The following is an 8,736-nucleotide window of genomic DNA, read 5'->3' on the forward strand; positions in this document are numbered from 1 at the left end:
TGTTCAGAAAGATCTATTTCCTGGCTGTCTCGAAAATCCACAGCAAAATATGCCAAAGTTCTTCTGTTCTGAAACCTGAAAATTAAGAACTGTGGAAGATATTAAGAAAATGTTAGGATACACACAGTACATTAACTATAGTTCATTATGATTTCATAAGGTAAATTTCAAAATGTATAAATTAGAGTTGCTAAAGCAGATTTCTTCAAGTTCAGGGTTTTATCCCTTCTGCTAATTTTGCAGGAAAATCAGCTGCTTCTATAATCATATTTTGTAGTGACATTTCAAATATTGTTTAATTAATGCTCACAGCAGCCTTGAAAGTAAATGGAAGATACAATAAAACAATAGATTTAAAAACCTTTAATACAGAAAGTCACTATTTGCTCAGATCCTAATCTTCAAAAAATAAGGTAAGGTGACAAGACAGCACATCACATACTATCCAAGAAAGTGGACTGAAAAGCCAGTTCTGCAGAAACAGATCTGGCTCAAGCAGACAATTAAATATTGCCTTTCACAAAGGACATATGGATGGAAGGCTAACCATACAGCTGAGTGACAGTCACCAGTGTGGCCTTAGTACACACCTGAGACATTCCAAAAAGGAGAAACTCCCTGCACAGTCCCTACATCTGCAACTTTCATCTGCAAACTGTTGCTAGAAGGAATTGTTTATTTGTATATAGTTTCTGGAAGGCTTAATTCTTACTTTAACCAAATGGATTTTCTTGAAAATATTAGCTGTGAGAAGAATCCATATGGGGATTTATAGACAGCTGAAATATAGGTAATTCACAAAATACCCACAATAATACACAGAGGTCTGTGACCTCCACATCATCTATGGCTATTTACTGTTATTCTAAAGTATTAAATTATTTCTTCAGAGTTTTAGGAGAAAAACAAGGTTTACATTATTTCCTAATGGTATCAGTACCAGAAAACAACCTCTAGCTGAATGTCTTAGGTACAGTGCCTTTGATAAAGGGCCATATTTTTCAGTAGCATGTGGGGAAAAAGCAACAAATGCTAATCCTTGGTGTAGGCTTATAGTCTTTGGGATTTGCTGCAGATGCTACCAATTAGAAATCACATATTCTGCTGGTAAAAAGGAGAATCAAAATAAAGGTTTTAGTTTGCTCCCTATGTGACCAAACCCTCCTGGATTTGTTCTCTAAATTTTCAACAATCAATCTTTTTTTTTTCTCATTGATGGATATCAAGAGGGATACTCTGAAGTGATAGAATCCTTTGAAAAGTAAGAGTTAAGAAATCTCACCTCTGATGATGATGCTTGCCTGTGCATTAGCACTATCTGCCATCCCAGTCACTGTCCACTTGCAGCTGATGGGAGAAATAGGACTTGCTTGGAGCCAATGGTCTCACTGTGACACTTGCCTAGTGCTCATGAGGTCAGGTCATGCTGCTGACACTCACCACCTCAGTGCCAGACTGTGTCAAGGCAGTTAGTTGTAAAGGGAGCAAACACTGTCTGAAGTGCTGAGATTTCCTTTCACATCTTCACAGTGGAGCTTGTTCCCCTGAATCCCACTGTTAGTGGAGACAAGTGGCACTTTAGCCAGCAGTTCATCTTAGTATGTCAAACACCTTTAATAAGCTGATAAGACTTGTGTCCTAGAAGAGCATGTGTTACTCCAGATAAAAGAGATGATGCAAAAAAAGTCTGCTGCAGACAGCAGATATGCTGCAGATATGCTTCCCTTGTAACCTGTCCCTTCAGTCAAAAGTGTAAATTAGTAAAAAAAAAAATGGCAAAGGATGCACCCAACTTCAAAGGAGGTTAAAAGGACAATGTGGGGAATTGCAGGTCACTCAGCCTCATTTGAAAACTTCCTCCCCGAGTGAAGCTTGTTATAGAGCATTTCTGAGCACAAGAAGCAGCTGGTTGGAAACAGGTGGCATAGATTTGCTGAGGATAAACTCTGCCTGACCAACTTGATTGCCTTTGGTAATAAACTGACTAGATTTTCCAAGAGCAGAGCAGTACAGAGTGGTCCAAGGGGAGCCCCACAGCAGTTTCCACTGGGACCTATCTGCTCAACATCTTTGTCAGAGGCTGGAGGAGGTGACTGAATGCACTCTCATTGTGCTTGCAGATGTTGCCAAACTGGAGGGAGTCTCAAAGAAGGGGCTGCCGTCCAGAGGGACTGAGTCAGGCTGGATGAATGAGTCATGAGATTCAACAAGTAGGAATGCTGAGTCCTGCCTGTAGGAAGGAAAAATACCTGCAACAATACAGGCTGAGGATTGCTCTGTAGCAAAGGCTCTGGGGATCCTGTTGGGCAGCGAGCAGGACATGGGCCAGCAGTGAGTCCTGACTGCAAAGGTGGCCAATGGTAACCTGGACACAGTGGAATATGATGAGGATGAGAGGTGGGAAAGGAAACAAGAAGGGCTTCTAAGGCTGCATCATGAGTAAAAGAAAGGTGAGAGGAAATGTGGCCCACCTCCAGAGAACAAGGAAAAAGCTGAGGTACTCAATAACTTCACCTCAGACCTTACTGGTACAATATGTCATCAGGAAATCCTGAGAATCATGGGAATCATGGGACCAAGAACCACCAGCCTTTAGCAGAGAGGAATCCAGTTAGGAAACACTTAACAAACTAAACATACATAAGTTCATGGGATCAATCTTATAGGAAGCACCCACAGGGTTGAGAGAGTTGGTCAGTGTAATTCAAGAACACTCTTGACTATATCAGAGAAACTGTGCTGTTTGGGACAGGTTTCTGAGGACTGGAGGAAAGCAAATTACACTTTTGCCTTCAAGAAGAGCATGAAGGAGGTTTTGGGGAACTACAGACTGATTAAACTCAGTACAGTTTGTTATGTCTGATTAAACTCACCTTAATCTCTGGGAAGGTAATGGAGCAAATCCTCCTGAAAACCACTTCCAGGCACATGAAGGACAAGGTGGTGATAGGGAGTATTCAGCATGGATTTACAAATATGGAGTTGACCAATCTGATAGCCTTCTGCAATGAAAAGACAGGCTCTGTAGCTGGGGAGAGAGCAGTTGATGTCGTCTGTCTCAGTTTCACCAAGACTTTCAACACTGTCTCACATAACACCCTCATAGACACACAGATGTCATACTAGACAAATGGACTGTGAGGTGGACTGTGAAAACTGTCTGAGAGATTTGTAGTCAGCAGCACAAAGTCCTCTGATTTAGATACAAAACCCCCTTGTGTTTCACACACATTCATGACCAGGTAGTAGGGTCTATGGACTGGAGTGTTTTTTCAAACTGTGAAAAAAAAGAGTATTTAACTGTTATATCATCCTATAGGTGATTATCTAATAGTAAAAAAAAAAAAAAAAAAAAAAAAAAAAGGCACTATTTCCCTCAAACAAACAGATATTTTGATATTTTTACCTTAATGACAAATAGCATCTCATTCTGTGTCATGATGCTAGTTGGAATCAAAAGCTGCTAAGAGAATGATGTTGGCAAAGGAGCAGTCAAAAAACTATGAAAAGGAGAGATAAATCACTGTTAAAGACAGTGAATGTTAGAAAGAAACCCTCTCCCCATTTTCAGTTCTTTTTAACTGCACTGGAGTACTCTGGAGAAGGGAAGGGATGAAAGTAAGATTTGTCTCAAGGTTAACTGACAGACAAAGTGAAGGAGAGCTTAACAAATGAAAAAGAATTTATAGTCTGGGTCTCTGAGCATGGTGTTGGGATCAAAATAATCTGCTTGTGGTGCTGGTTTAAACAGAGAAGCATGTCAGTGGCTGCAACACTATCCTGCCTAAGTAGGGAGCTCCATAGGGAAAATCCAAGCCTTTCTCCCTGCTTTCCCACACAATGAATCACAACTTTTCAATCTCTTATAATTTCACTTCCTCAGCGCTTTTCCCAGGCAGTGACTGGGGCTCCTCTCAGTAGCCAAGGGATGAGCTGGCCAGCACTGTGGAGCAGGAGACTGGGCACTAGCCCTGCATGTAGAGCCATCAACATACAAAGGGTTCATCTTTCCTTATTTTTCCCCTTGGAAACTTCATAGTGAGCCCATGTATTTCCTGTGCTGGTGTTCCTATCAGAAACTGCTAATGTATCAGAAAAACCCCCATCATTTCCACCTCTCTGCTCTTTTCCATTTTCTATTTTTGGCTCGATGCTTGGACCGTAAGTGTTTCTGGAGAGAGGTGGTCTTTTTCTTCCGTATGTGTATGGTACTTATTCAATATTCATTAATTTAAGCAGCTTTTTTCATGAAAAGTTGCAGAAACTTTGTAACCTGGATGCTGCCCTTGGGTCTCTTGTTCACTTTTAGATTGCCTCTGAACTCAAGCAGCAGCCAGACTACATCCTCTGGCTTGTTTTGTAGGCATCATCTCGCTGTTGAGAGCCGTTCTTCTCCAGATGGCAAAATCCACATCCAAGTGCACAACTTTTCATATTGGGGATTTATTTTGGGGATTTCATTTCTTTTCTACAATTTTGAAATGCTACACAGAGCTAACTAGCAGCCTGCCCCGTTTCAGATCTGGCAGAAAGTGCTGCAGAATTTCCATGCTGATTCAAGTGGCACAACCATTCATCTGTCATACTGCCAGTTGGAGAAGTTGTTTATAACTCAGCAAATTCAGTTGGTTTCCATCTTATGCTATTTTCCATAAGATTTCACACCTGGTTTTAATTTCTTTTTAAAATTCTCTTATTGCAACATCTCATACTTTTTGAAGTGACCTTTGCTTGCTCAAGGAAGAGCAATTATTTCTGAGAAACATGTAAATCTCTGGATTGTCTTGATCCTGCTTTTTGGCTTCAGTTGCTGACACTCTCAAATTATTATTTTTTTTTAGTGCTTGTAAGAAGTTGTCAATAATGTTATAGAAATCAAAATTCATACTGTAAACAGAAACTGTTACCTTTTTGATGGTGCAGGTTGTAGCTAACAGATTCTAAATAATTATCAAGAAACAATTTTTTCACAAGCTCTATCTTAACAGCACATACTAACCTCTGCAATTTCACCTAAAAATGCTGAAGTGACTTACTAAAAAATTCCTCGGAATTTAATTGGAAAGAAAACATCACCCCCTATCTAGTTTATACATTCTTAGATGGTTTTTATTCCAACAGATTTAGCTGTATGAGGATTGAATAGAGAAAAGCAACGAGTTTCAGAGATCTCTCTGTTCATTGAGTCTTGAAAATTGAAGTAGTTACATAATGATAGTTTAAAAATTAATGGAAAACCGCTACATAAAATTTTTAGGAAATGTTATCTCCACAGCAACACTTGGCCATTGGGTTTCATAATGACTTACAATGGTTTTAGTTACTTAGACAAGCAGTTTTTCAGGAAATATTAGAAATTATTAGTCTCCTATTTCTGTTATTAGCCTTCTATTTACTATTCTGCTTTCCTGCCATTTTTAGGTAGACTTCAAAAATAGGTTACAGAAATAAAGACAAAAAAAAATACTATAATTTCTCTGTGGAAGACTCCTCAGTTGCAGACACCTCAGAGGAGCACTGCAGGAGGTATTCCTGCAGCCTGCACAATATCTGTGCTGTGGACAGACTGCAAAATAAATACCCACTCCCTATACCAGCACTAGTGCTGCATCCATGTTTAGCTGGATAAAAGTTGGCATTCTCACTGAATGTACTCTTTCCAAAGCAATTGTCATTGACATAAATAAAATTGCATTCTTGAAGTAATTCTCTGAGCTGTCACCAATGCAGCATTGTGCAAAGCAAAAGCCATAACATTGCATCTTAAAATACCAATGGTATCCATTTCTCAAACTGGTTTTGAGGGTTTTTTTCATAATGGATAGTATGACATGATAAATTTTAATGTACTGCAAACCACTTACACACTTTCATTTAGAATTAATTTTGAAATGACTGTTTTCCCAACTGGTTACTGTTGTTAAGGTTTTTACACATTTAACATGCTCTTAATTGTTAATTGCACAGAAAAGAAGGCATTGCCCTATTTAGGTAAGTCACTGTTAAATTTTTTTACCCAGGAGGCTGGATGGAGACTCCTGAAACCAAAAATATCAGCGTTCACCAAAAAGCAGACAAGTGCTTCCAAGAAATGAGAGGGGCCTTTGCTCAAAACACACATTGCATGTTAAGATGGTTAGAAACTGAGCTGCATGAAAATGGCAGAGTAACTTGGGAGGCTGATTGACAGCTGAGTGCCAAGTGAGAGTGTGCGATTTTAGGGTAAGGAGTGATAGATGGGGAACGGGAAATACTCAGGAGAAACTCCCAGATGTTGCTTGAACCCTGTGAAAACACAACTTGGAGTATCAATTTGGAAAATTGATCAAGTTGTATGAAAGAAGTCCTTTTGTTCTCATTCAGCCCCAAATACCAATAACTCAGGCCAAGTAATTAACCTTCCACTGTATCTGTGAGGAAAGCAGACAGCAAGTCACAGCCACTGTTCTCATGTTGGACACCACAGATTATAGCATTTAAAGCCCAACTGAGGCCCCCCAGTGCTGAGAACCAATAGACCCTATTTAATCATATGTGTCCTTCGCGAAAGACACTCACGTTCAGCAGTGCTGAACATAAGGGCATGTCACTTACATCTCAAGCACATGGTTAAAACCTTCCTCCTCTCTGAAGTTTGTGCCTCAGCACCAAGAAAAAACCCCCGAAATCCACTGCCAGAAAAGTACCTTGTAGTTCTGGCATACAATGACTAACAGTTAAAGCATGGGTTTAATCCCTCAGCTTCGCTTGTAGCTGGTTGTTTCCCATAAGCCACAGAGCAGGCTGGGGGCACAGTGGTCACCGCCTACTCCTGGGCTCAGCAGGTACACAGATGGTAAGGAGCATCTCCAGCTCTTGAATTCAGGTGCCATTTGTGTTGCCCATGTGGAACGCAAGACACCAACTCATCCCACATTAACTGTGTGGCTTTAACATGAACCCTCTTCTCCACTAGTATTCCTTTTGTGACATGAGAAGATGTAAGTGATGAGGTAAGAGGCAGGGATATCTCACCATTGCTTTGTGATGAAATAAAAGCTGGGCTTTAAAAATGGGCCTTTTTGCCATAAGGGGACCTGCACAAGATAAATGAAGTAACGGTGAGTGGCTGTGATTGAGAATGTTCCGCATAGAGGAATTGAAGGTCTCACGAGGAAGATTGTCAGCTGAAAAGACTTTCGTGTTCCTAGGGAGGTGAGGAGGAGACTGCTGTGCCCTAGAGAAGTGAGAGCAACCTCTGAGACCTGATTCTTTTGCAGAGTGAGATCATCTCAGCCTGCCCTTACTTCACATGCCCTGTCCTCTGCTACTCAATGTCCCCCTCCTGGGTACCAGCATTGGAGCCACGATGGGTAGGTCAGTGAAGGGAACTGAGCCAGATGAAAACTGAGTCCTCAAAAGCCCACAGACTTCTCTAGAGGAGGCCTAGGCAACATACGCTTTCTGTTTGATTTAATCGTGTGCTCTGTATCTTTTAGGGGCAGCATCTCATTGCACTTATATTCTTCTGAATTATGACAAATACAACCTTTGCTTGATGAATTGCGTTAGTCAAAAGGGGAGAGTAGGGCAAGCATATGAATCACAAATATGATGAAGGAGGCCTTTCTTTTATAGCACAAAGGGGCAAACTGGATGAACATTTATTGATTTAGCTTTATTTATTATTTTGAAATATACCAAGGTACAGGGCTTGCTCTAAATACCTAATACAGAAAACGTTTGCTGAAAATTTCAGCAGGTTTTTTGAACAAACAGTTTTCACTTAAAAACACCCCCACATCTGTTTCTTCCACTGATAGAAGTTTTATTTTAAAAAGTTTTAAGCATTCTTTTCAGAAAGTTTATCAAAGCTCTTTCCCTAAGTGAAACAAAATGATAAACATATATATGAGCAGCAATGTTCTCATTTGCATTTAAATAAACATTATAAACACATCTTAAATAGTAGCGATTCTCACAATTCATATATGGCTTCTAGTTGTAAAAGCTGTGCTCCACTTAGTTTAAATAGTTATTTTCTATGCATCATAAGATTTGCAATAGACATCTTGTATTTCTACCCTCAAATCAAGGCCAGCCTTGAAAACATCAGGCAGGGTGCGGATTTTGAATGGGATCATTATTTCAAGAATACTGGGCCAAACTATAAACTGCTTTTAATCTGCAAAGTTCTGTGGAATTAAACTGATTTGGGCCTGCTAACAGTGTGGCTCACAGCATTTATTTATTTAAGAAAGAAAATAAAACCTGTCAGGTTTACAGCAAGCACTGAGACAAGGGGAACAGCCCTCAAGAACAAAGCAGAATGTCTCACTGCACCACAAAATGGTGAATATTAAATGGTGCATGATGGCATGGAGACAATGAGAATATAAAGCATTTAAACTGGTGCTTTGACCATTATTTAGCTGTTACTATTTAACTAAAGATATAAAGATTTTTTTAGGAAGTGAAATGAGTAGTGTTGGAAATTATTTTATAGCCATGGCACAGACACCTACAACTGCTAACTCAACAGTTTAGCAAACTCAAGGTAACAGCTCAGCTCGTGAGTGGTCTTCTATGAGCTGATGGAAATAGGCTGGTGGATTTCGACACAATTGTACTTGTACAGAAGATCTGACTTGATAGTAAATTTGAAACACAAAGTTAAATACAGCGCACAAAAGACCTACCCAGAGCTTCAGTGAGTGGATAGAGCTTCTGCTCTTCCTAGGCATAGCTCCAGATCCT

This window comes from Chiroxiphia lanceolata, chromosome 2, assembly GCF_009829145.1.
Source record: "Chiroxiphia lanceolata isolate bChiLan1 chromosome 2, bChiLan1.pri, whole genome shotgun sequence".
In the NCBI taxonomy this organism is placed as follows: domain Eukaryota; kingdom Metazoa; phylum Chordata; class Aves; order Passeriformes; family Pipridae; genus Chiroxiphia; species Chiroxiphia lanceolata.